Source organism: Nerophis lumbriciformis, linkage group LG25 (genome assembly GCF_033978685.3).
Source record: "Nerophis lumbriciformis linkage group LG25, RoL_Nlum_v2.1, whole genome shotgun sequence".
NCBI classification, from domain to species: Eukaryota; Metazoa; Chordata; class Actinopteri; order Syngnathiformes; family Syngnathidae; genus Nerophis; species Nerophis lumbriciformis.
Window position 1 is genome coordinate 4,525,950 of NC_084572.2, and position 27,265 is coordinate 4,553,214.

Sequence of the window (27,265 nt, forward strand, 5' to 3'; positions counted from 1 at the left end):
AGGCCCGACTAGGTTGCTGCCTAATCAGGCTGTAGGTCAGGCTGTACAACACTTTCAAATACCAAAAGTAGGATTTATTTCAAGACCTAGACAAGTGTGATTAATCCAAGGTTGGCCTTGAATAAAAAAAATCCTGATCGGTGGAGGTTTGTGGTCTGAATGTCTTGGAGCAGTGATATCAAATGTCACTGACGAGTTCAGGCCCGACTAGGTTGCTGCCTAATCAGGCTGCAGGTCAAAACAGGACAGTAAACCTATTTTTGTTTTCATAAACAAATTAAAGTGTGGTTAATATTGCAATGCTGTGGCAACACAGGTATGTTTTCTATATCATGCAGGTGCTAATTCATGTTAGCTTTCTGCCTAAATGGGCTGCGGTTCAAAGCCGACGGAAATTCAAAAGTTTGTCATTATACACTTTGATTGAAGAGTTGTTAATACTGCAATTTTGTGGGAAACTACAACACAGGCATGATATTAAATATCACTGATGAGTTCAGGCCCGACTAGATTGCCGCCTAATCAGGCTGGGAAGGTAAATGTATTTTTGTCTTCATAGACAAATTAAAGTGTAGTTAATATTGCAATGCGGTATATGGTGGCAACCCAGGTATGTTTTCAACATCATGCAGGTGCCAATTTGCGCCTAAACGGGCTGCGGTTCAAAGCAGGCGGAAATTCAAAAGTTTGTTATTATAGACTTTGATGGAAGAGTTGTTAATACTGCAATTTTGTAAGGAACTACAACACAGGCATGGAATTCACTACACGGCGGGTATGAAATTCTGCCTAAATGGGCTGCGGTTCAAAACAGAATGAAATTCAAAAGTAAAAGCTGCTTGGTTATTGACATGTTAATAATGCGATGCTGAATGTCCTTAACACATGTGTGGTATTCATTGGCTAGCATGTGTTACATTTAAGCTAGCTGGCTGCCTAAATGGGCTGTGGTTTAAAACAAGATAAGAGTCAAAACTCTAAGGTAACTTTTTTTTTCTTGTTTGTCCTTGCTGTACAACACTTTCAAATCCTGCCCTGTTTCCCAAAAGTAGGATTTGTTTCCCGACCTAGACGGGTATGATTCATCCAAGGTTGGCCTTGAAAAAAAAAATCCTGATCGGTGGAGGTTTGTGGATTGAATGTCTTGGAGCAGTGATATTCAATGTCACTGACGAGTTCAGACCCGACTAGGTTGCTGCCTAATCATGCTGTAGGTCAAAACAGGAAAGTAAACATATTTTTGTTTTCATAAACAAATTAAAGTGTGGTTAATATTGCAATGCCGTGGCAACACAGGTATGTTTTCTATATCATGCAGGTGCTAATTCATGTTAGCTTGCTGCCTAAATGGGCTGCGGTTCAAAGCCGACGGAAATTCAAAAGTTTGTCATTATACACTTTGATTGAAGAGTTGTTAATACTGCAATTTTGTGGGAAACTACAACACAGGCATGATATTAAATATCACTGATGAGTTCAGGCCCGACTAGATTGCCGCCTAATCAGGCTGGGAAGGTAAATGTATTTTTGTCTTCATAAACAAATTAAAGTGTGGTTGATATTGCAATGCTGTATATGGTGGCAACACAGGTATGTTTTCAATATCATGCAGGTGTTCATTCGCGTTAGCTAGCTGCCTAAATGGGCGGCGGTTCAAAGCAGGTGGGAATTCAAAAGTAATGTTTGTTATCATACACTTTAATTGAAGAGTTGTTAATACTGCATTTTTGGCTGCCTAATTGGGTTGCAGTTCAAAACAAAACGAGTAGTTGTTTTATTACTGCAATATATAGCTACAACACACTTCACCAAGCTGGTTGCCTAGATGGGCTGCGGTTCAAAACAAGACGAGAGTCAAAAGTAACATTTGTTACTAAGCACTTGTTATTGAAAAGTTGTTAATATTGCAAAATGTATGGAACTGCAACACGGGTATAGAATTCCTATGCTGGCCGCTGTTAAATTTAAGGTAGCTGGCTGCTTAAATGGGCTGCAGTTTTAAAACAAGTGGAGAGAAAAAGATATGTGTTACTTTAAACTTTTTAAAGAGTTGCCAATACTGCAGTTATGTATATAACTACAACACAGATGTTAAAATTAAGCTCGCTAGCTGCTTGATTACAGGTATGGTATTCATTAGCCGGGAGAGGCTAATTTATAGTAGCCTAAACGGGCTGGAGTCTAGTATTTATTGGTTGAGAAATTATTAAAACAGGTTGTGTTGGTTTTGCAAGACTGGATATAAATAGCGGTGGAAAGTGATAGAGTGCGTTTCCCAACACCATCCATCCATCCATCTTCTTCCGCTTATCCGAGGTCGGGTCGCGGGGGCAGCAGCCTAAGCAGGGAAGCCCAGACTTCCCTCTCCCCAGCCACTTCGTCCAGCTCCTCCCGGGGGATCCCGAGGCGTTCCCAGGCCAGCCGGGAGACATAGTCTTCCCAACGTGTCCTGGGTCTTCCCCGTGGCCTCCTACCGGTTGGACGTGCCCTAAACACCTCCCGAGGGAGGCGATCGGGTGGCATCCTGACAAGATGCCCGAACCACCTCATCTGGCTCCTCTCCATGTGGAGGAGCAGCGGCTTTACTTTGAGCTCCCCCCGGATGACAGAGCTTCTCACCCTATCTCTAAGGGAGAGGAAACTAATTTCGGCCGCTTGTACCCGTGATCTTGTCCTTTCGGTCATAACCCAAAGCTCATGACCATAGGTGAGGATGGGAACGTAGATCGACCGGTAAATTGAGAGCTTTGCCTTCCGGCTCAGCTCCTTCTTCACCACAACGGATCGATACAGCGTCCGCATTACTGAAGACGCCGCACCGATCCGCCTGTCGATCTCACGATCCACTCTTCCCTCACTCGTGAACAAGACTCCGAGGTACTTGAACTCCTCCACTTGGGGCAGTGTCTCCTCCCCAACCCGAAGATGGCATTCCACCCTTTTCCGGGCGAGAACCATTGGACTCGGACTTGGAGGTGCTGATTCTCATCCCAGTCGCTTCACACTCGGCTGCGAACCGATCCAGCTAGAGCTGGAGATCCTGGCCAGATGAAGCCATCAGGACCACATCATCTGCAAAAAGCAGAGACCTAATCCTGCAGCCACCAAACCAGATCCCCTCAACGCCTTGACTGCGCCTAGAAATTCTGTCCATAAAAGTTATGAACAGAATCGGTGACAAAGGGCAGCCTTGGCGGAGTCCAACCCTCACTGGAAACGTGTCCGACTTATTGCCGGCAATGCGGACCAAGCTCTGACACTGATCATACAGGGAGCGGACCGCCAAAATCAGACAGTCCGAAACCCCATACTCTCTGAGCACTCCCCACAGGACTTCCCGAGGTACACGGTCGAATGCCTTCTCCAAGTCCACAAAACACATGTAGACTGGTTGGGCAAACTCCCATGCACCCTTAAGGACCCTGCCGAGAGTATAGAGCTGGTCTACAGTTCCACGACCAGGACGAAAACCACACTGTTCCTCCTGAATCCGAGGTTCGACTATCCGGCGTAGCCTCCTCTCCAGTACACCTGAATAGACCTTACCGGGAAGGCTGAGAAGTGTGATCCCACGATAGTTAGAACACACCCTCCGGTTCCCCTTCTTAAAGAGAGGAACCACCACCCCGGTCTGCCATTCCAGAGGTACCGCCCCCGATGTCCACGCGATGCTGCAGAGTCTTGTCAACCAAGACAGCCCCACAGCATCCAGAGCCTTAAGGAACTCCGGGCGGATCTCATCCACCCCCGGGGCCTTGCCACCGAGGAGCTTTTTAACTACCTCAGCAACCTCAGCCCCAGAAATAGGAGAGCCCACCACAGATTCCCCAGGCACTGCTTCCTCATAGGAAGACGTGTTGGTGGGATTGAGGAGGTCTTCGAAGTATTCTCTCCACCGATCCACAACTTCCGCAGTCGAGGTCAGCAGAACACCATCCTCACCATACACGGTGTTGATAGTGCACTGCTTCCCCTTCCTGAGGCGGCGGATGGTGGTCCAGAATCGCTTCGAAGCCGTCCGGAAGTCGTTTTCCATGGCTTCCCCGAACTCCTCCCATGTCCGAGTTTTTGCCTCCGCAACCGCTGAAGCCGCACACCGCTTGGCCTGTCGGTACCTGTCCTTTCCCAACACCATCTTTCACTAAACACATCAGAAATCTGATGTTTTCCTGTCCAGATGGGTATGACTAATTGATTAATGCTCGTTATGTCTTTTGCTCAACTGCATAGTTTGATAGATGTCTTGGAGCAAAGGCTGACTCGGTTGCCGCAGTAACAGTTGAAACGAGAACATATCGCTAGTTAGTAATGTCAATATTGTGTTAATGACGGCAGCCAATGGCTTGAAGTTGTCACGTTGTGTAAATGGTAGTGATGGGTCCGGCAACACCGATGCATCGGCGCATGCGTCGAGCTCATAGAGCGAAACCCTGTGTCGGTGCGCGTACCGCTTTTAGAAAGTCACGTGACCCATCATGAGCTGTTTTGGTCACGTGACCGATACGCCAACTGTGTCGCCTCCTCTGTGCCCTGTGAGCGGCTCTTTTCTACAGCCGGAGAAATAATAACTAAGAAGAGAAATCGTCTAAAATGTAATACGTCGGAAAAACTTTTTTTTTTTTTTTTTAAATAAAAATGTGTAAAAATATAAAATTAAAAAAATTCCCAGTCCACAATCATCCACAACACGTTCTCTTAGATGTCCATGTTATGATACATGTTCACATTATTTATTGACTGTATCTAAAAAAGATAAAAATATATTTTTATTTAAATGAAGATATGAAATAATCCTAAATGGCTTGGTTTATATTATTGTATATACTAGGGCAGGGGTCACCAACGCGGTGCCCGTGGTCACCAGGTAGCCCGTAAGGACCAGTTCACACCTGTTCTAAAAATAGCTCAAAGAGCAGCACTTACCAGTGAGCTGCCTCTATTTTTCAAATTGTATTTATTTACTAGCAAGCTGGTCTCGCTTTGCTCGACATTTTTAATTCTAAAAGAGACAAAACTCAAATAGAATTTGAAAATCCAAGAAAATATTTGAAAGACTTGGTCTTCACTTGGAATAAGCGGTAGAAAATGGATGGATGGATGGGTCTTCACTTGTTTAAATAAATTCATTTATTTTTTTACTTTGCTTCTTATTACTTTTAGAAATACAATTTTAGAGAAAAAATACAACCTTAAAAATGATTTTAGGATTTTTAAACAAATATACCTTTTTACCTTTTAAATGTCTTCCTCTTCTTTCCTGACAATTTAAATCAATGTTCAAGTAAAACAATTTTTTATTATTATTGTAAAGAATAATAAATATTTTAGCTTCTGGTTTTTCGACGAAGAATATTTGTGAAATATTTCTTCAAACTTACTATGATTAAAATTCAAAACAATTATTCTGGCAAATCTAGAAAATCTGTAGAATCAAATTTAAATCTTATTTCAAATTATTTTGAATTTCTTTTAACATTTTTGTTCTGGAAAATCCAGAAGAAATACTGATTTGTCTTTGTTAGAAATATAGCTTGGTCCAATTTGTTAAATATTCTAACAAAGTGCAGATTGGATTTTAACCAATTTAAAACATGTCATCAAAATTCTAAAATTGATCTTAATCAGGAAAAATTACTAATGATGTTCCATAAATTCTTTTTTTAATTTTTTCAAAAAGATTCAAATTAGCTCGTTTTTCTCTTCTTTCTGTCGGTTGAATTTTGAATTTTAAAGAGTCGAAATTGAAGATAAACTATGTTTCAAAATTTTATTTTAATTTTTTTCGTGTTTTCTCCTCTTTTAAACCGTTCAATTAAGTGTTTTTTTCATCATTTATTCTCTACAAAAAACCTTCCGTAAAAGGAAAAAAAAATGTACGACGGAATGACAGACAGAAATACCCATTTTTTTTATATATATACATTTATTTATTTAGCTATTCTTGTTTAAATCACACTTACGTGTAACTTACAAATGACAATATATTTATTTATTTAAGTGTGTATCAAACTGGTAGCCCTTCGCATTAATCAGTACCCAAGAAGTAGTTTTTGGTTTCAAAAAGGTTGGTGACCCCTGTACTAGGGCATCAAATCAGTGTCAGTTGAGTCGGTCCATAGGTTGCCTGTAGGGATTTTTAATGTCCAGCAGATGTCAGTATTTAGTGACACAGTATCGACACAGTATCAATACAGTTTTGCAATGTGTCGAAACGCTTCATGACGCCTCATCAACCCATCACTAGTAAATGGTAATTAAAAACAGAATACAATGATTTGCAAATCCTTTTCAACTTATATTCAATTGAAAGACAAGATACTTAATGTTCGAACTGAGAAACTTTTTTTTTTTTTCAAATAATCAATAACTTTGAATTTAATGGCAGCAACACAATGCAACAAAGTTGACGTTTCTGGGTGTTGTTGATAAATGGCTTTCGCTTTGCATAGTAGAGTTTTAACTTGCACTTACAGATGTCGCGACCAACTGTAGTTACTGACAGCGAAGTGTTTTTGAGCCCATGTGGTGATATCCTTTACGCACCAATGTCACTTTTTGATGCAGGGATCGAAGGTCCGTAATATCATCGCTTACGTGCAGTGATTTCTCCAGATACTCCGAACCTTTTGATGATATTACGGATTCGTAGATGGTGAAACAAAACTTAAATTCCTTGCTATAGCTGGTTGAGAAATGTTGTTCTTAAACTGTTGGACAATTTGCTCAGGCATTTGTTGACAAAGTGGTGACCCTCGCCTAGAGATGTCCGATAATGGCTTTTTTGCCGATATCCGATATTCCGATATTGTCCAACTCTTAATTACCGATACCGATATATGCAGTCGTGGAATTAGGACATTATTATGCCTAATTTGGACAACCAGGTATGGTGAAGATAAGGTCTTTTTTTTTTTTTATTAATAAAATAAAATATATTGTTGGGTTTTTTGGATTGGTGCAATAATTGTAAGTGTATCTTGTGTTTTTTATGTTGATTTAATTAAAAAAAATTAAAATAAAAAATAAAAAAAACGTTCCCGATAATTAAAAAAACGATACCAAATTTCCGATATTACATTTTAACGCATTTATCGACCGATAATATCGGCGGGTCGATATTATCGGACATCTCTACCCTCGCCCCATCCTTGTTTGTGAACGACTGAGCATTGCATACCCGATCGTGGCACCCACCTGTTCCCAATTAGCCGGGATGTTCCAAATAAGTGTTTGATGAGCATTTCTCAACTTTTTCAGTCTTTCTTGCCACCTGTGCCAGCTTTTTTTGAAACATGTTGCAGGCATCAAATTCCAAATGAGCTAATATTATCAAAAAATAAAAAAGTTCTACAGTGTGAACATTAAGTATCTTGTCTTTGCAGCATACTTGCCAACCTTGAGACCTCCGGGCGTGGTTAAGAGTATATTTACAACTAGAATTCACCAAGTCAAGTATTTCATATATATATATATATATATATATATATATATATATATATATATATATATATATATATATATATATATATATATATACCGTATTTTCCGCACCATAAGGCGCCCTGGGTTATAAGCCGCGCCTTCAATGAACGGCATATTTCAAAACTTTGTCCACCTATAAGCCGCCCCGTGTTGTAAGCCGCATCTAACTGCGCTAAAGGAATGTCAAAAAAACAGTCAGATAGGTCAGTCAAACTTTAATAATATATTAAAAACCAGCGTTCTAACAACTCTGTCCCAAAATGTACGTAAATGTGCAATCACAAACATAGTAAAATTCAAAATAGTGCAGAGCAATAGCAACATAATGTTGCTCGAACGTTAATGTCACAACACACAAAATAAACATAACGCTCACTTTCTGAAGTTATTCTTCATTCATAAATCCCTCGAATTCTTCTCCTTCGGTGTCCGAATTGAAAAGTTGGGCAAATGTGGGATCCAAAATGGCCGGCTCCGTCTCGTCGAAGTCATCGGAGTCAGTGTCGCTGTTGTCCAGCAGTTCTGTGAATCCTGCCTTCCGGAAAGCTCGGACCACAGTTGTGACCGAAATATCTGCCCAGGCATTTACGATCCACTGGCAGATGTTGGCGTATGTCGTCCGGCGCTGTCTCCCTGTCTTAGTGAAGGTGTGTTCACCTTCGGTCATCCATTGTTCCCACGCCGTTCGCAGTCGTGATTTGAATGCCCTGTTGACACCAATATCCAGCGGTTGGAGTTCTTTGGTTAATCCACCCGGAATGACGGCGAGTGTTGTATTTGTGTGCTTCACTTGTTTTTTGACACCATCTGTGATGTGGGCGCGCATGGAGTCGTATATCAACATGGACGGAGCTGCGTGAAAAAAGCCACCCGGCCTCTTCGCGTAAACTTACCTTAACCACTCGCTCATCTTTTCTTCATCCATCCATCCCTTCGAGTTAGCTTTTATGATGACGCCGGCTGGAAAGGTCTCTTTTGGCAAGGTCTTCCTTTTGAATATCACCATGGGTGGAAGTTTCTGGCCATTAGCATGGCAAGCTAGAACCACAGTGAAGGACGACTTCTCATTCCCTGTGGTGCGAATATTCACCGTACGTGCTCCCGTTGTATCCACAGTGCGGTTCACAGGAATATCAAAAGTCAGTGGAACCTCGTCCATGTTGATAATGTTCTCTGGCCGGATCTTTTTTTCAGCTATCTTGTTTTTACAATATGCACGGAAAGTAGCCAGCTTTTCTTGAAAGTCTTTAGGCAGTTGCTGTGAAACAGTAGTCCGTGTGCGGATGGAGAGATTGCGTCTTTTCATGAACCAGAAACACCAAGAAGCACCACCTTTAAAATCATCCAGGTGAAGTTCGCTTGCTAGCGCTGTTGCCTTCATTGGAATAGTGATGGTGCTGACACTTCTGCTTGCTGCTCTCTGCTCAACAACCCACTGTTCCAGTTTGTCCTCCAACAGTTGCCATCTTGCTTTGTTCCCTCGGAAACTCTGTTTTGTCTTCTTTACCTGGCGCAGGTCATCTTCTTGCTTCCTCCACCTACGCACCATTGATTCATTTATGTTATATTCTCTTGCTGCTGCTCTATTTCCGTGTTCTTCGGCATGACTTATTGCCTTAAGTTTAAATTCTGCGCTATACGCGTGTCGCTTAGTAGGAGCCATTTTGTGGTCTGGTCTTTACAGATGTAAACACACAAAGGAAATGAAACGAAATATCCGCGCGCTTCTTCTTCTTCCGGGGCGGGTGGTTGCTTACAGTAGAAGAAGAAGCGCTTCCTGTTCTATGGGGGCGGGTGCTTACCTTGGCGGTTGCTTGCATAGAAGAAGAAGAGCTTCCTGTTCTACCGGGAAAAAAGATGGCGGCTGTTTACCGTAGTTGCGAGATCGAAACTTTATGAAAATGAATCGTAATATTAATCCATATATAAGGCGCACCGGATTATAAGGCGCACTGTCAGCTTTTGAGAAAATTTGTGGTTTTTAGGTGCGCCTTATAGTGCGAAAAATACGGTATATATATATATATATATATTTTTTTTTTTTTCTTTACATATATATATATATATATATATATATATATATTTTTTTTTTTACATATATATATATATATATATATATATATATATATATATATATATATATATATATATATATATATATACAAGAAATACTTGACTTTATAAATATATATTTATTTTATTATATATATATATATATATATATATATATATACAAGAAATACTTGACTTTCAGTGAATTATAGCTATAAATATATATTTATTTTATTATATATATATATATATATATAAATATATATATATATATATATATATATATATATATATATACAAGAAATACTTGACTTTCAGTGAATTATAGCTATAAATATATATTTATTTTATTATATATATATATATATAATAAATACTTGAATTTCAGTGTTCATTTATTTACACATATACACACACATAACACTCATCTACTCATTGTTGAGTTAAGGGTTGAATTGTCCATCCTTGTTCTATTCTCTGTCACTATTTTTCTAACCATGCTGAACACCCTCTCTGATGATGCATTGCTGTGTGGCACGCACAAAAGTGCTTTCATCAAGTGCACTAGATGGCAGTATTGTCCTGTTTAAGAGTGTCACAACGTTGCTGTTTACGGCAGACGAACTGCTTTACGGTAGACGAAAATGTGACTGCTGTTGTTGTGTGTTGTTGCCGCGCTGGGAGGACGTTAATGAAACTGCCTAACAATAAACCCACATAAGAAACCAACAACTCGCCCTCCATCATTCTACAGTTATAACGTGATTGGGCAGGTACGCTGTTTATATTGTGGGAAAGCGGACTCAGGTCCGCATGGACCTGAGTCCGCCTGAATTTCGGGAGATTTTCGGGAGAAAATGTGTCCCGGGAGGTTTTCGTGAGAGGCGCTGAATTTCGGGAGTCTCCCGGAAAATCCGGGAGGGTAGGCAAGTATAGGTTGAAAAGTATTGTATTCCGTTTTTGTTTACCATTTACACAAAGTGCCAACTTTACTGGTTTTGGGTTTTGTCAAATCAATAGTGACAAAAGTTAGTTTTGGTTATCAGCATAATGGACTGAGCATCTTTGGGTAAAAGTTCCGCCAAAGTCAACAACATAAAGCAACGTAGACGCGGTCTCATGCAATGTGCGACAATCCTTGAAGTGATGTAACGACGGGCAAAATAAGATTAAGCCTCCTCGCCCGCCTCACCACCGCTCCGTTCCGCCTCCTCCGCAAAACCCTGATTAAAAGCGAAGCGTTTCCATGGAGACGCCGAGGTACTCTTCATTAGGTACACGACGAAGTTAACAATATTGCATTGTCAGACGGCTGTGTGTGATTAATGAGGCGTCAAGGTTGGAGTGTCGAACCGTAATCATGTCTGCGTCGCGGTGGGAATCAAACATGGCGACGCCGGTGTTACGGCGCCGTAGTCCTGCGGTGTAAAACTGCGGGCCCGCAGTGTCGATTAGAATTGGGAGGCTGCGAAATTGAAGATCCATTAGAGGAAATTGCGAAACATGAATGTTTAGGCAATGAATCACCGCCCGTCTGTAGGAGATCATTTACGCACTGATTGGACTTGGGATTGCCATTTTTTAATGCAAATAAGAGTCTGTGCACTCCGACCCGGTTTGTAATACGGCGGCGCTGCGGAGACGGACGATTAAAGACCCGCATTCCACTCGAGTGAGAAATGTAGCAAGAAGGTTTTCATGTCCTCCGCGCAGAATGATGCATGTGCAGATTGCCAGGACGTCTGCCCGGAAATGAAAAGTCCCTCCGCGCTGGACTTGGACCTCGGTTCAGGGCGTAATTTGTGATTTGAGCGGAACTCGAACGCTCACTTGTATGATGAGGACATGCGGACTGTGTTTCTGTGATATACTGTACTATCAGAATCCATCTTAAATGGATGTTGTTGATAAATGGCTTTGGCTTTGCATAGTAGAGTTCTAACTTGCACTACCAACTGTAGTTACTGACATTGGTTTTCTGAAGTGTTCCTGAGCCCATGTGGTGATATCCTTTACAGACCGATGTCGCTTTTTGATGCAGTACCGTAATGTCATCGCTTACGTGCAGTGATTTATCCAGATTCTCCGAGGCTTTTGATGATTTTACGGACCGTAGATGGTGAAAAAACCTAAATTCCTTGCAATAGCTGGTTGAGAAATGTTGTTTTTAAACTGTTCAACAATTTGCTGACGCATTTGTTGACAAAGTGGTGACCCTCGCCCCATTCTTGTTTGTGAATGACTGAACATTTCATGGAAGCTGCTTTTATACCCAATCATGGCACTCATCTGTTCCCTGCGTCAGGAAAAAATATATATTGTATTTAAACCATTTTAATCCACCTACCTAAATAATACTAAAACAATAAAAGATCAAAATTAAAAAAATAAATAAATACATAAAAATGTGATAATGTTGCACAGCTGTTTTTTTTTAGTGGAGAAAAAGACAAACAATTACTCAATAAAATAAGACATACAATGTAGTTGGTGAACAATAAATATTTAAATAAAAAATATTTGTTATTGTAAAAATGATTCATATTTTCATGGTGAAGTCAAACTGATTTTTTAAACACTACTCAGTATAATGTCAATGAAAAACTGAAAAAATAATAATAATTAAAAAAAACAGTACAGCCTTTACCTGACTGTAGTTTAACACTGCGTCAGGAAAAAATATATATTTTATTTAAAAAAAATTAATCCACCAACCTAAATAATACTAAAATAATATAAAATCAACATTTTAAAATTTTTGAAATAAATTTAAAAAAATGTGATAACGTTGCACAGTTTTTTTTTGTTTAGTGGAGAAAAAGACAAAAAATTACTCAATAAAATAATACATATAATGTAGTTGGTGAACAATAAATATTTAAATAAAAAATATTTTTAATTGCAAAAATAATTGATTCATATTTTCATGGTGAAGTCAAACTGATTTATTAAACACTACTCAGTATAATGTCAATGAAAAACTGTCAAAAAAACAATACAGCCTCTACCCGGTTACCTGAGGATATAAACAACCTGGCTGTAGTTTAACACTGCGTCAGGAAAAAATATATATTTTATTTAAGTTTGTTTAATCCACCTACCTAAATAATATTAAAACAATATATGATCAAAATAAAAAATAAAAAAATGTGATAATGTTGCACAGTTGTTTTTTTAGTGGAGAAAAAGACAAAAAATGACTCAATAAAATAAGACATATAATTTAGTTGGTGAACAACAAATATTAAAATAAAAAATTAATTTGTATTGTAAAAAATAATTGATTCATATTTTCATGGTGAAGTCAAACTGTTTTTTTAAACACTACTCAGTATAATGTCAATGAAAAACTGAAAAAATAATAATAATTTAAAAAAACAATACAGCCTCTACCTGGCTACCTGAGGATATAAACAACCTGGCAGTAGTTTAATACTGCGTCAGGAAAAAATATATATTTCATTTTAAAAAATGTAATCCACCTACCTAAATAATACTAAAACAATATAAGATCAAAAAAAAAAAAATGTAAAAATGTGATAATGTTGCACAGTTAGTTTTTTTAGTGGAGAAAAAGACAAAAATGACTCAATAAAATAAGACATATAATGTAGTTGGTGAACAACAAATATTTCAATAAAAATATAGTTTTTATTGTAAAAATACAAAATAAATGATTCATATTTTCATGGTGAAGTCGAACTGATTTTTTAAACACTACTCAGTATAATGTCAATGAAAAACTGAAAAAAAAATAATTCAAAAAAACAATATAGCCTCGACCTGGCTACCTGAGGATAAAAACAACCTGTAGTTTAACACTGCGTCAGGGAAAAAAAATATATATATTTTAAAGATGTTAATCCACCTATATAAATAATACTAAAACAATATAAGATCAAAATACTTTTTTTTTTGTTTAATAAATAAATAAAAATGTGATAATGTTGCACAGTTTGTTTTTTTAGTGGAGAAAAAGACAAAAGATTACTCAATGAAATAAGACATACAATGTAGTTGGTGAACAATAAATATTTAAATAAAAAATATTTTTATTGTAAAAATGATTCATATTTTCATGGTGAAGTCAAACTGATTTTTTAAACACTGCTCAGTATAATGTCAATGAAAAACTGTCAAAAAAACAAAATAGCTTCAACCTGGTTACCTGAAGATATAAACAACCTGGCTGTAGTTTAACACTGCGTCAGGAAAAAATATATATTTTATTTAAATTATTTTAATCCACCTACCTAAATAATAATAAAACAATATAAGATCAAAATAAAAATAAAAAAATAAAATACGAATGTGATAATGTTGCACAGTTTGTTTTTTTAGTGGAGAAAAAGACAAAAAAATGACTCAATAAAATAAGACATATAATGTAGTTGGTGAACAATAAATATTAAAATAAAAAAATATATTTCATTGTAAAAATAATTGATTCATATTTTCATGGTGAAGTCAAACTGATTTTTGAAACACTAATCAGTATAATGTCAATGAAAAACTGAAAAAATAATAATTCAAAAAAACAATATAGCCTCGACGTGGCTACCTGAGGATAAAAACAACCTGTAGTTTAACACTGCGTCAGGAAAAAATATATATATATATTTTAAAAATGTTAATCCACATATCTAAATAATACTAAAACAATATAAGATCAAAATATATATATATTTTTAATGAATAAATAAAAATGTGATAATGTTGCACAGTTTGTTTTTTTAGTGGAGAAAAAGACAAAAAAAATGCTCAATAAAATAAGACATACAATATAGTTGGTGAACAAGAAATATTTAAATAAAAAATATTTTTTATTGTAAAAATGATTCATATTTTCATGGTGAAGTCAAACTGATTTTCTAAACACCACTCAGTATAATGTCAATGAAAAACTGTCAATAAAACAAAATAGCCTCAACCTGGCTACCTGAAGATATAAACAACCTGGCTGTAGTTTAACACTGCGTCAGGGGGAAAAAAATATTTTATTTAAATTGTTTTAATCCACCTACCTAAATAATAATACAACAATATAAGATCAAAATAAAATAAAAAATAGAAAATAAAAATGTGATAATGTTGCACAGTTTATCTTGGCAGTAGTTTAACACTGCGTCAGTAAAAAATACATATTTTATTTAAAAAAATTTAATCTACCTACCTAAATAATACTAAAACTATATAAAATCTAAATTAAAAAAATCGAAAAATAAATGAATAAAAATGTGATAATGTTGCACAGTTTGTTTTTTTAGTGGAGAAAATGACAAAAAAATACTCAATAAAATAATACATATAATGTAGTTGGTGAACAATAAATATTAAAATTAAAAATATGTTTTATTGTAAAAATAATTTATTAATATTTTCATGGTGAAGTCAAATTGATTTTTTAAACACTACTCAGTATACTGTCAATGAAAAACTGAAAAAATAATAATAATAATTCAAAAATCAATACAGCCTCTACCTGGCTACTTGAAGATATAAACATCCTGGCTGTAGTTTAAAACTGCATCAGTAAAAAAATATATATTTTATTTAAAAAAAAAAAAAATCCACCTACCTAAATAATACTAAAACAATATAAAAATCAAAATTTAAAAAATTAAAAATTAAATAAATAAAAATGTGATAACGTTGCACAGATTGTTTTTTTAGTGGAGAAAAAGACAAAAAATACTCAATAAAATAATACATATAATGTAGTTGGTGAACAATAAATATTAAAATTAAAAATATATTTTATTGTAAAAATAATTTATTAATATTTTCATGGTGAAGTCAAACTGATTTTTTAAACACTACCGGTACTCAGTATACTGTCAATGAAAAACTGAAAAAATAATAATAATAATTCAAAAATCAATACAGCCTCTACCTGGCTACTTGAAGATATAAACATCCTGGCTGTAGTTTAACACTGCGTCAGTAAAAAATATATATTTTATTTAAAAAAAAATTAATCCACCTACCTAAATAATACTAAAACAAAATAAAATCAAAATTTAAAAAATTTAAAAATAAATAAATAAAAATGTGATAGCGTTGCACAGTTTGTTCTTTTAGTAGAGATAAAGACAAACAATTACTCAATAAAATAATACATATAATGTAGTTGGTGAACAACAAATATTAAAAAAAAAAAAATAATTTATTGTAAAAATACAAAATAAATTATTCGTATTTTCATTGTGAAATCGAACTGTTTTTTTTAAATACTACTCAGTATAATGTCAAAAAAATAATAATTAAAAAAACAATTAAAGCCTCGACCTGGCTACCTGAGGATAAAAACAACCTGTAGTTTAACACTGTGTCAGGAAAAAAAAAAAAATACTGTATATATATATTTTAAAAATGTTAATCCACCTGTCTAAATTATACTAAAAAAATATAACATCAAAATACTTAAAAAAAAAGGAAGAAATAAATAAAAATGTGATAATGTTGCACAGTTTGTTTTTTTTAGTGGAGAAAAAGACAAATAATTACTCAATAAAATAATCATGTATTTTCATGGTGAAGTCAAATTAATTTTTTAAACACTAGTATAATGTCAATGAACAACTGAAAAAAATAATAATTCAAAAAAACAATATAGCCTCTACCTGGCTACCTGAGGATATAAACAACCTGGCTGTAGTTTAACACTGCGTCAGGAAATATTTTAAATGTTTTAATTTTTTATTTGTAATCAATTTCTGCATGTGTCTTCATATGTATGTGAGTGCTAGTATTAGTGCAGTACACTCTTAGAAATAAAAGTGCTAAGTAGAACCATATAAGGTTCTTCGGCTCGTCCTCATAGGAGAACCCTTTTTGGCTCCAGGTAGAACCATTTTATAAAGGTTCCACCTGGAACCCTTTTGGAGGGTTCTACCTAGAACTGTGTGTGTAAGGTTCCAACCAGAACCCCCCATGAGAGGTTCTACAAAGAACCCACGCAGGGAGTTCCACTAAGAACCCTTTCATGTTTCAAGGGTTTCATCTAGAACCCACACAGGGAGTTCCACTAAGAACCCTTTCATATTTCAAGGGTTTCATCTAGAACCCACACAGGGAGTTCCACTAAGAACCCTTTTGTATTTCAAGACTTTCATCTAGAACCCACGCAGGGAGTTCCACTAAGAACCCTTTCGTATTTCAAGGGTTTCATCTAGAACCCAAACAGGGAGTTCCACTAAGAACCCTTTCGTTTGTCAAGGGTTTCATCTAGAACCCATGCAGGGAGTTCCACTAAGAACCCTTTCGTATTTCAAGGGTTTCATCTAGAACACACACAGGGAGTTACACTGAGAACCCTTTCGTATTTCAAGGGTTTCATCTTGAACCCACACAGGGAGTTCCACTAAGAACCCTTTTGTATTTCAAGACTTTCATCTAGAACCCACGCAGGGAGTTCCACTAAGAACCCTTTCGTATTTCAAGGATTTCATCTAGAACCCACACAGGGAGTTCCACTAAGAACCCTTTTGTTTGTCAAGGGTTTCATCTAGAACCCATGCAGGGAGTTCCACTAAGAACCCTTTCGTTTGTCAAGGGTTTCATCTAGAACCCACGCAGGGAGTTCCACTAAGAACCCTTTCGTTTGTCAAGGGTTTCATCTAGAACCCATGCAGGGAGTTCCACTAAGAACCCTTTCGTATTTCAAGGGTTTCATCTATAACCCACACAGGGAGTTCCACTAAGAACCCTTTTGTATTTCAAGACTTTCATCTAGAACACACGCAGGGAGTTCCACTAAGAACCCTTTCGTATTTCAAGGGTTTCATCTAGAACCCAAACAGGGAGTTCCACTAAGAACCCTTTCCTATTTCAAGGGTTTCATCTAGAACCCACACAGGGAGTTCCACTAAGAACCCTTTCGTTTGTCAAGGGTTTCATCTAGAACCCATGCAGGGAGTTCCACTAAGAACCCTTTCATGTTTCAAGGGTTTCATCTAGAACCCACACAGGGAGTTCCACTAAGAACCCTTTCGTATTTCAAGGGTTTCATCTAGAACCCACACAGGGAGTTCCACTAAGAACCCTTTCGTTTGTCAAGGGTTTCATCTAGAACCCATGCAGGGAGTTCCACTAAGAACCCTTTTGTATTTCAAGACTTTCATCTAGAACCCACGCAGGGAGTTCCACTAAGAACCCTTCCGTATTTCAAGGGTTTCATCTAGAACCCAAACAGGGAGTTCCACTAAGAACCCTGTCGTTTGTCAAGGTTTTCATCTAGAACCCATGCAGGGAGTTCCACTAAGAACCCTTTCATGTTTCAAGGGTTTCATCTAGAACCCACACAGGGAGTTCCACAAAGAACCCTTTCATGTTTCAAGGGTTTCATCTAGACCTGACACAGGGGGTTCTAAAAACATCCCTTTTCAAAGGTTTTCACCGATAACCGTCTTGTCTTCTGAGGGTTCTATAAAGAACCATATTGTATTCTACAGATCAGTTTAGTTCATATTATATTGTGGTCATTTATCATGTTGACATTGAACAAACATTCAAAACATTTTAATGAGAAAAACATTTATTTAAAGATAGGCACCATTATTGGCAAATGTTATCAGGAAGTATGTCCCTGGTGACACAGGATCTTACCCATGCTTTCATCAATCCCTGCAGAAGAAGAATCAGAATCAGAATCAGCTTTATTGTCATTACGCAAGGTAACGAGATTGAGGCCATTCCATACAGTGCGATGTGTGCATGCTAGAAAAACAATGTGCAAATATATAAAAATATAAAAAATGTAGAAGTGCAATGAATATGGTGTGAAATGAATATATACATGAAAAAAACAAAAAACAAAAACAGGGTGGTTGGTGGAATGGGTTATTGCACCGAAGAGAAGGCAGTTATGAGGGACAATGGGGCAGTCCGTTCAGGATGGTTATGGCCCTGGGGAAGAAGCTGTTCTTTAGCCTGTTTGTTTTGGTTTTAATGCACCTGTAGCGCTTCCCAGAGGGCAGCAGGTGGAACAGGTCAGAACCAGGGTGGGTGCTGTCCTTGATGATGGCACTGGCTCTGTTGAGGCAGCGGGAGGTGTAGATGTCCGTCAGAGAGGGGAGAGGGCGGCCGATGATCTTCTGAGCCGTCTTGACCACTCTTTGCAGCCTCTCCCTGTCTGCTGCAGTGCAGCTGCCGTACCATACCGTAATACAGTAGGTCAGCAGGCTCTCGATGGACGAGCGGTAGAAGGTCAGCAGCAGATCAGGCTTCAGGTTGTACTTCCCGAGGACTCTAAGGAAGTGTAGCCGCTGCTGAGCCTTCTTGATGATTGATGTGGTGTTGACTGTCCAGGAGAAGTCATTAGAGATGTGGACTCCAAGGTACCTGAAGGTGTGGACCCTCTCTACACGCACGCCGTTGATGTAGAGGGGGGGCAGAACTCTTTCTTCCAAAAACGGTTCTCTGGATCAAAATAGTTCTTACTGGAACCCTTAGTGTTAGTGAGAACCCTTTTAAAACCAATTATTCAGAAAAGGGGTTTTAAAGGGTTCTCTGGATCAAAACGGTTCTTACTGGAACCATTAGCGTTACCAAGAACCCTTGAAAAACCCTTTCTTTGGGGAAAGGGTTTTTCAGAAGCAAATGGTTCCAGTTAGAACCTCAGCCCTGGTAGAAGAACCCTTTTAGACCCCTTATTTCTAAGAGTGTATGCTATCTGTTATCTAGCTTGTGATGTTCATTGTCAGCAAACAGAGCTTTGACCAAAACTGTTGACCACATCTAGAACCCACACAGGGAGTTCCACTAAGAACCCTTTTGTATTTCAAGACTTTCATCTAGAACCCACGCAGGGAGTTCCACTAAGAACCCTTTCGTATTTCAAGGGTTTCATCTAGAACCCACACAGGGAGTTCCACTAAGAACCCTTTCGTTTGTCAAGGGTTTCATCTAGAACCCATGCAGAGAGTTCCACTAAGAACCCTTTCGTATTTCAATGGTTTCATCTAGAACCCACACAGGGAGTTCCACTAAGAACCCTTTCGTTTGTCAAGGGTTTCATCTAGAACCCATGCAGGGAGTTCCACTAAGAACCCTTTCATGTTTCAAGAGTTTCATCTAGAACCCACACAGGGAGTTCCACAAAGAACCCTTTCATGTTTCAAGGGTTTCATCTAGACCTGACACAGGGGGTTCTAAAAACATCCCTTTTCAAAGGTTTTCACCGATAACCGTCTTGTCTTCTGAGGGTTCTATAAAGAACCATATTGTATTCTACAGATCAGTTTAGTTCATATTATATTGTGGTCATTTATCATGTTGACATTGAACAAACATTCAAAACATTTTAATGAGAAAAACATTTATTTAAAGATAGGCACCATTATTGGCAAATGTTATCAGGAAGTATGTCCCTCGTGACACAGGATCTTACCCATGCTTTCAACAATCCCTGCAGAAGAAGAATCAGAATCAGAATCAGCTTTATTGTCATTACGCAAGGTAACGAGATTGAGGCCATTCCATACAGTGCGATGTGTGCATGCTAGAAAAACAATGTGCAAATATATAAAAATATAAAAAATGTAGAAGTGCAATGAATATGGTGTGAAATGAATATATACATGAAAAAAAAACAAAAAAAAACAGGGTGTTTGGTGGAATGGGTTATTGCACCGAAGAGAAGGCAGTTATGAGGGACAATGGGGCAGTCCGTTCAGGATGGTTATGGCCCTGGGGAAGAAGCTGTTCTTTAGCCTGTTTGTTTTGGTTTTAATGCACCTGTAGCACTTCCCAGAGGGCAGCAGGTGGAACAGGTCAGAGCCAGGGTGGGTGCTGTCCTTGATGATGGCACTGGCTCTGTTGAGGCAGCGGGAGGTGTAGATGTCCGTCAGAGAGGGGAGAGGGCGGCCGATGATCTTCTGAGCCGTCTTGACCACTCTTTGCAGCCTCTCCCTGTCTGCTGCAGTGCAGCTGCCGTACCATACCGTAATACAGTAGGTCAGCAGGCTCTCGATGGACGAGCGGTAGAAGGTCAGCAGCAGGTCAGGCTTCAGGTTGTACTTCCCGAGGACTCTAAGGAAGTGTAGCCGCTGCTGAGCCTTCTTGATGATTGATGTGGTGTTGACTGTCCAGGAGAAGTCATTAGAGATGTGGACTCCAAGGTACCTGAAGGTGTGGACCCTCTCTACACGCTCGCCGTTGATGTAGAGGGGGGGCAGAACTCTTTCTTCCAAAAACGGTTCTCTGGATCAAAATAGTTCTTACTGGAACCCTTAGTGTTAGTGAGAACCCTTTTAAAACCAATTATTCAGAAAAGGGGTTTTAAAGGGTTCTCTGGATCAAAATGGTTCTTACTAGAACCATTAGCGTTACCAAGAACCCTTGAAAAACCCTTTCTTCGGGAAAGGGTTTTTCAGAAGCAAATGGTTCCAGTTAGAACCTCAGCCCTGGTAGAAGAACCCTTTTAGACCCCTTATTTCTAAGAGTGTATGCTATCTGTTATCTAGCTTGTGATGTTCATTGTCAGCAAACAGAGCTTTGACCAAAACTGTTGACCACATCTAGAACCCACACAGGGAGTTCCACTAAGAACCCTTTTGTATTTCAAGACTTTCATCTAGAACCCACGCAGGGAGTTCCACTAAGAACCCTTTCGTATTTCAAGGGTTTCATCTAGAACCCACACAGGGAGTTCCACTAAGAACCCTTTCGTTTGTCAAGGGTTTCATCTAGAACCCATGCAGGGAGTTCCACTAAGAACCCTTTCGTATTTCAAGGGTTTCATCTTGAACCCACACAGGGGGTTCCACTAAGAACCCTTTTGTATTTCAAGACTTTCATCTAGAACCCACGCAGGGAGTTCCACTAAGAACCCTTTCGTATTTCAAGGGTTTCATCTAGAACCCACACAGGGAGTTCCACTAAGAACCCTTTCGTATTTCAAGGGTTTCATCTAGAACCCAAACAGGGAGTTCCACTAAGAACCCTTTCGTTTGTCAAGGGTTTCATCTAGAACCCATGCAGGGAGTTCCACTAATAACCCTTTCATGTTTCAAGGGTTTCATCTAGAACCCACACAGGGAGTTCCACTAAGAACCCTTTTGTATTTCAAGGGTTTCATCTAGAACCCACACAGGGAGTTCCACTAAGAACCCTTTCGTTTGTCAAGGGTTTCATCTAGAACCCATGCAGGGAGTTCCACTAAGAACCCTTTCGTGTGTCAAGGGTTTCATCTAGAACCCATGCAGGGAGTTCCACTAAGAACCCTTTCGTATTTCAAGGGTTTCATCTAGAACCCACATAGGGAGTTCCACTAAGAACCCTTTCGTTTGTCAAGGGTTTCACCTAGAACCCATGCAGGGAGTTCCACTAAGAACCCTTCCATGTTTCAAGGGTTTCATCTAGAACCCACACAGGGAGTTCCACTAAGAACCCTTTCGTTTGTCAAGGGTTTCATCTAGAACCTATGCAGGGAGTTCCACTAAGAACCCTTTTGTATTTCAAGACTTTCATCTAGAACCCACGCAGGGAGTTCCACTAAGAACCCTTTCGTATTTCAAGGGTTTCATCTAGAACCCACACAGGGAGTTCCACTAAGAACCCTTTCGTTTGTCAAGGGTTTCATCTAGAACCTATGCAGGGAGTTCCACTAAGAACCCTTTCAGGTTTCAAGGGTTTCATCTAGAACCCACACAGGGAGTTCCACAAAGAACTCTTTCGTATTTCAAGGGTTTCATCTTGAACCCACACAGGGAGTTCCACTAAGAACCCTTTTGTATTTCAAGACTTTCATCTAGAACCCACGCAGGGAGTTCCACTAAGAACCCTTTCGTATTTCAAGGGTTTCATCTAGAACCCACACAGGGAGTTCCACTAAGAACCCTTTCGTTTGTCAAGGGTTTCATCTAGAACCCATGCAGGGAGTTCCACTAAGAACCTTTTCATGTTTCAAGGGTTTCATCTAGAACCCACACAGGGAGTTCCACAAAGAACCCTTTCATGTTTCAAGGGTTTCATCTAGACCTGACACAGGGGGTTCTAAAAACATCCCTTTTTAAAGGTTTTCACCGATAACCGTCTTGTCTTCTGAGGGTTCTATAAAGAACCATATTGTATTCTACAGATCAGTTTAGTTCATATTATATTGTGGTCATTTATCATGTTGACATTGAACAAACATTCAAAACATTTTAATGAGAAAAACATTTATTTAAAGATAGGCACCATTATTGGCAAATGTTATCAGGAAGTATGTCCCTGGTGACACAGGATCTTACCCATGCTTTCATCAATCCCTGCAGAAGAAGAATCAGAATCAGAATCAGCTTTATTGTCATTACGCAAGGTAACAAGATTGAGGCCATTCCATACAGTGCGATGTGTGCATGCTAGAAAAACAATGTGCAAATATATAAAAATATAAAAAATGTAGAAGTGCAATGAATATGGTGTGAAATGAATATATACATGAAAAAAACAAAAAACAAAAACAGGGTGGTTGGTGGAATGGGTTATTGCACCGAAGAGAAGGCAGTTATGAGGGACAATGGGGCAGTCCGTTCAGGATGGTTATGGCCCTGGGGAAGAAGCTGTTCTTTAGCCTGTTTGTTTTGGTTTTAATGTACCTGTAGCGCTTCCCAGAGGGCAGCAGGTGGAACAGGTCAGAACCAGGGTGGGTGCTGTCCTTGATGATGGCACTGGCTCTGTTGAGGCAGCGGGAGGTGTAGATGTCCGTCAGAGAGGGGAGAGGGCGGCCGATGATCTTCTGAGCCGTCTTGACCACTCTTTGCAGCCTCTCCCTGTCTGCTGCAGTGCAGCTGCCGTACCATACCGTAATACAGTAGGTCAGCAGGCTCTCGATGGACGAGCGGTAGAAGGTCAGCAGCAGGTCAGGCTTCAGGTTGTACTTCCCGAGGACTCTAAGGAAGTGTAGCCGCTGCTGAGCCTTCTTGATGATTGATGTGGTGTTGACTGTCCAGGAGAAGTCATTAGAGATGTGGACTCCAAGGTACCTGAAGGTGTGGACCCTCTCTACACGCTCGCCGTTGATGTAGAGGGGGGGGCAGAACTCTTTCTTCCAAAAACGGTTCTCTGGATCAAAATAGTTCTTACTGGAACCCTTAGTGTTAGTGAGAACCCTTTTAAAACCAATTATTCAGAAAAGGGGTTTTAAAGGGTTCTCTGGATCAAAATGGTTCTTACTAGAACCATTAACGTTACCAAGAACCCTTGAAAAACCCTTTCTTCGGGAAAGGGTTTTTCAGAAGCAAATGGTTCCAGTTAGAACCTCAGCCCTTGTAGAAGAACCCTTTTAGAACCCTTATTTCTAAGAGTGTATGCTATCTGTTATCTAGCTTGTGATGTTCATTGTCGGCAAACAGAGCTTTGACCAAAACTGTTGACCACATCCCAGATGCGTACATCTAAATATAGCGTGGGGCTGGTGTTATCTCGGGGTCATCTCTAACTCCGACTGTTGACTTAGCGTGACTGGTCCGCGGCTAACGAGCATGAATGGCGACTTGGCGCAGGAGAAGGTGCCAGTCAACGCGTCAGAACGACCTCATTCCCCCGCCTCCAGCGGCCAGCGAGACGGAGGAAGAAGAGACAAACATGTCTGCCGTGCAACCTGCGTCTGCGTGACGGACAGGGAGAGGCCGGGAGGGATGGAGGGATGGACGGACGGGCGGACGGAGAAAGGCGAGCGGCGGGGCCTGTCAAACTATTAACGTCATGGCGCGAGCCGGCGGCTCCTGGCGACACGGGGGACGAGTGGACATATTTAGCATAGTGCCGTAAACGTGTGCGTGCCAACCTACTAAAACATTTATTCCGGCACAAAAATGCACAATTATACTTCAAGGTGCAGTAAAAAAAACGGGGAGTAAAGTGTCACTTTCAGGATGCTGTCGCCCACGTATGGAAATATCATCCCTGCGAGGATCATTTTTTACATCAGCTCCTTTTTAAAGGACCCACTTCTCGGGATAGGCTCTGCTGTTTTTAAGCCGACTGCGAGTCAAATATCCTCTGACAGAAAAGCCGGGCTGTTATTAAGCCGACTGCTAGTCAAAGATCCTCTATGTGACAGGAGTGCTGCGCTGTTTGCAAACCCCGTTTCCATAAGAGTTGGGAAATGGTGTTAGATGTAAATATAAACGGAATACATCCATCCATCCATCCATCTTCTTCCGCTTATCCGAGGTCGGGTCGCGGGGGCAGCAGCCTAAGCAGGGAAGCCCAGACTTCCCTCTCCCCAGCCACTTCGTCCAGCTCCTCCCGGGGGATCCCGAGGCGTTCCCAGGCCAGCCGGGAGACATAGTCTTCCCAACGTGTCCTGGGTCTTCCTCGTGGCCTCCTACCGGTCGGACGTGCCCTAAACACCTCCTTAGGGAGGCGCTCGGGTGGCATCCTGACCAGATGCCCGAACCACCTCATCTGGCTCCTCTCGATGTGGAGGAGCAGCGGCTTTACTTTGAGCTCCCTCCGGATGACAGAGCTTCTCACCCTATCTCTAAGGGAGAGCCCCGCCACCCGGCGGAGGAAACTCATTTCGGCCGCTTGTACCCGTGATCTTGTCCTTTCGGTCATAACCCAAAGCTCATGACCATAGGTGAGGATGGGAACGTAGATCGACCGGTAAATTGAGAGCTTTGCCTTCCGGCTCAGCTCCTTCTTCACCACAACGGATCGATACAGCGTCCGCATTACTGAAGACGCCGCACCGATCCGCCTGTCGATCTCACGATCCACTCTTCCCTCACTCGTGAACAAGACTCCGAGGTACTTGAACTCCTCCACTTGGGGCAAGATCTCCTCCCCAACCCGGAGATGGCACTCCACCCTTTTCCGGGCGAGAACCATGGACTCGGACTTGGAGGTACTGATTCTCATCCCAGTCGCTTCACACTCAGCTGCGAACCGATCCAGTGAGAGCTGAAGATCCTGGCCAGATGAAGCCATCAGGACCAAATCATCTGCAAAAAGCAGAGACCTAATCCTGCAGCCACCAAACCGGATCCCCTCAACGCCTTGACTGCGCCTAGAAATTCTGTCCATAAAAGTTATGAACAGAATCGGTGACAAAGGGCAGCCTTGGCGGAGTCCAACCCTCACCGGAAACGTGTCCGACTTACTGCCAGCAATGCGGACCAAGCTCTGACACTGATCATACAGGGAGCGGACCGCCACAATCAGACAGTCCGAAACCCCATACTCTCTGAGCACTCCCCACAGGACTTCCCGAGGGACACGGTCGAATGCCTTCTCCAAGTCCACAAAGCACATGTAGACTGGTTGGGCAAACTCCCATGCACCCTCAAGGACCCTGCCGAGAGTATAGAGCTGGTAAACGGAATACAATGATTTGCAAATCATTTTCAACCCATATTCCATTGAATATGCTACAAAGACAACATATTTGATGTTTTTTTTTTGCAAATAATCATTAACTTTAGAATTTGATGCCAGCAACACGTGACAAAGACGTTGGGAAAGGTGGCAATAAATACTGATAAAGTTGAGGAATGCTCATCAAACACTTATTTGGAACATCCCACAGGTGAACAGGCAAATTGGGAACAGGTGGGTGCCATGATTGGGTATAAAAGTAGATTCCATGAAATGCTCAGTCATTCACAAACAAGGATGGGGCGAGGGTCACCACAAATGTGTGAGCAAATTGTTGAACAGTTTAAGAAAAACCTTTCTCAACCAGCTATTGCAAGGAATTAAGGGATTTCACCATCTACGGTCCGCAATGTCATCAAAGGGTTCAGAGAATCTGGAGAAATCACTGTACGTAAGCAGCTACGCCCGTGACCTTCCATCCCTCAGGATATACTGCATCAACAAGCGACATGAGTGTGTAAAGGATATCACCACATGGGCTCAGGAACACTTCAGAAACCCACTGTCACAGTCATTCACAAACAAGGATGGGGCGAGGGTCACCACAAATGTGTGAGCAAATTGTTGAACAGTTTAAGAAAAACCTTTCTCAACCAGCTATTGCAAGGAATTGAGGGATTCCACCATCTACGGTGCGCAATATCATCAAAGGGTTCAGAGAATCTGGAGAAATCACTGCACGTAAGCAGCTACGCCCGTGACCTTCCATCCCTCAGGATATACTGCATCAACAAGCGACATCAGTGTGTAAAGGATATCACCACATGGGCTCAGGAACACTTCAGAAACCCACTGTCAGTAACTACACTTGGTCGCTACATCTGTAAGTGCAAGTTAAAACTCTCCGATGCAAGGCGAAAACCGTTTATCAACAACACCCAGAAACGCCGTCGGCTTCGCCGGGCCTGAGCTCATCTAAGATAATAATAGTAATAATAATAATAACTGGGATTTATATAGCGCTTTTCTAAGTACCCAAAGTCGCTTTACATGTAGAACCCATCAATCATTCACACCTGGTGGTGGTAAGCTACTTTCATAGCCACAGCTGCCCTGGGGTAGACTGACGGAAGCGTGGCTGCAATTTGCGCCAACGGCCCCTCCGACCACCACCTCATTCAATTCACCGGTGTGAGTGGCACCGGGGGCAAAGGGTGAAGTGTCCCGCCCAAGGACACAACGGCAGCGATTTTTGGATGGTAAGAGGCAGGGAGCGAACCTGCAACCCTCAGGTTTCTGGCACGGTTGCTCTACCCACTACGCCATGCCGCCCCAAAAGATGGGCTGATACAAAGTGGAAAAGTGTTCTGTGGTCTGACGAGTCCACATTTCAAATTGTTTTTTGGAAACTGTGGACGTCGTG